The sequence below is a fragment of the Mixophyes fleayi genome, chromosome 1, assembly GCF_038048845.1.
Source record: "Mixophyes fleayi isolate aMixFle1 chromosome 1, aMixFle1.hap1, whole genome shotgun sequence".
Lineage (NCBI taxonomy): Eukaryota > Metazoa > Chordata > Amphibia > Anura > Limnodynastidae > Mixophyes > Mixophyes fleayi.
The window spans coordinates 419,621,443-419,623,869 of NC_134402.1; positions in this window are offsets into that span (position 1 = coordinate 419,621,443).

Below are 2,427 nucleotides of genomic sequence, written 5' to 3' on the forward strand. Positions count from 1 at the left end.
TAGTATCTATTTACAGTACTGACTATCCCGACAGTTAACCCTAATCTTAACCCTAATATCCCGAACACCCCTAACCCCTAAAATAGCACTTACCTGTCATAAATGACAGGCGGCTCCGGCCATCGCCGTATTAAAGGGCAGTCGCGCTTGAGGATGACATCATTTTCAGGAGCCGGCAAGACAGCGAGTCGTCATCTGAAGACATCTGCATTCCGGTGACTACTTCTTTTGGCAGCTCGCCCTCATCTTCATTCGGAGTCCACGTGTCGTCATGTCTTCTGTCAGAGTATTCAGTACCGTCTTACCGACTACCACCGGTTTTGTCTCCTGCACCCACCACACTCACCAAATACATAAATAGAAATAAACCTCACACCCACAGATCCTCCTTGCATGTTCTCCTTCTCATGGCTGCTGGTAATATCTTATCTAACCCTGGGCCCCGTACAATCCCCATAATCTGCTCCAGCTCCACGCTCTACCACAATCTTTTCCATCCACCCAATCCCGTCAACCATATCCACATATCTCCACTACCCTCTCTTCCCTTCTCCTGTGCACTATGGAACGCAAGATCTGTTTGTAACAAACTTACATCTATTCATTATCTATTCATTTCTAAATCCCTGAACTTCCTTGCCAGCACAGAAACTTGGCTCACCTCCTCTGACACTACAGTCGTGGCCAAAAGTTTTGAGAATGACACAAATATTGTTTTTCACAAAGTCTGCTGCCTCAGTTTTTATGATGCCAATTTGCATATACTCCAGAATATCATGAAGAGTGATCAGATGAATTGCAATTAATTTTAAATACCCTCTTTGCCATGACAATGAACTTTATCCCGAAATCAACATTTACAGCCCTGCCACAAAAGTACCAGCTGACATCAAGGCTGCAGATCACTCTGTCATGTTGATTGAGTTAGAATAACAGATTGGAAGCTTTAAAATGAGGGTGGTGCTTGAAATCATTGTCCTTCCTCTGCTAACCATGGTTATCTGCAAGGAAACACATGCAGTCATCATTGCTTTGCACAAAAAGGGCTTCACAGGCAAGGATATTGCTGCTAGTAAGATTGCACCTAAATCAACCATTTATTGTATCAACTGATCCTACTACTGTTTATGGAAAAGAGTTATATAAACTGCTTATGAGGGCAATACATACATTTGGCGCTGCCTTCACACACACTGGGAAAGATGATAAATGCACATATGAAGTCTATGTTCAGGTTTCAGGTCTCTGAGCTAGGAGGGTATATAACACAAGAAAAAACTAATGGTGCAGTACATAAGCACAATTGTCCAATCTGTAATATTCCACTAGAATCAAAACCTGTGTATAGATGAAACTACTGCACACAACACCCGTGTTTCCACCCGTGTTTCCACTCCAAAATGAATCCCCCTTAGGGTATGCGCTTACTTCACAATGGAAGTATTCAAGCCCTCAGAGGTAATGCTGATATCGGATTCTTTCCAAGTTTATCCCGATGGTCTCTTGCACTCATAAAACAGTAAAAATAAAAGCAATCTGGTGCATTAACCTTTTTAATTTAAAAACAGATTTAAAACAATTGCATTGCTCATACCGGAAAGCAGTGATATCACGCATGGAACAAGGTGGTATAAATATGAATGATCCCTCTCCACAATCAGTCTCATACGTCCATATGTGGTCCCTGCAGTTCCGATCTGCACAACGATTATAACCAACGCGTTTCGACCTGGATCGGTCTTTTTCAAGGTGTAATATTCAATGTTTCCAGCGTCCTTTTTATTCCCTTCCAAGTCCGCCCCTTTTCCAAAACGAGGCTTGGTTCTATGGTATAAGAGGAAGTTCCGGTATCATGATGTACAGCCCCATATGCGTAACCATGGTAACTTGTTCCGCTTTGCTCTAAATGGATATTCTGTATTGTTCACATTGCGTGTGTGCCGGAGGATGATTCTATGACTCACAAAATAAACAGACATGTATAAATAAATGGAAATAAGGACTATGACAGCGTCCCACATTTGTACTGTTTCTATATCCTATTTTCTCCATATCCTGACATGCTGATGATATCCATAGAGAACAATAATAACAATTAAAAACACGTGTTCATGCATACATTCCAAAAGATACTATGACCATAATCATAAAAACCACTTTAATTCAAATTCAGAGTTAAGGCCTTTGGGGATCAGTGTATCTATATTAAAGATCCATTTAATTTCAGACCTAGATAGATACCCAACAGTGTTACTATTCTTCCATGTTTCTTCTACTTTTTGTAGTCCCCAAAACCCAATCACATGTTCCACAGAACATAAGTGATGAGTTTTGAAGTGTTGTGAAAGTGCATGGGTTTCTAAACCCCTTCTTATATTATACAGGTGTTCTCTCAGATGCACCTTTAATGGACGAGTGGTCCTTCCT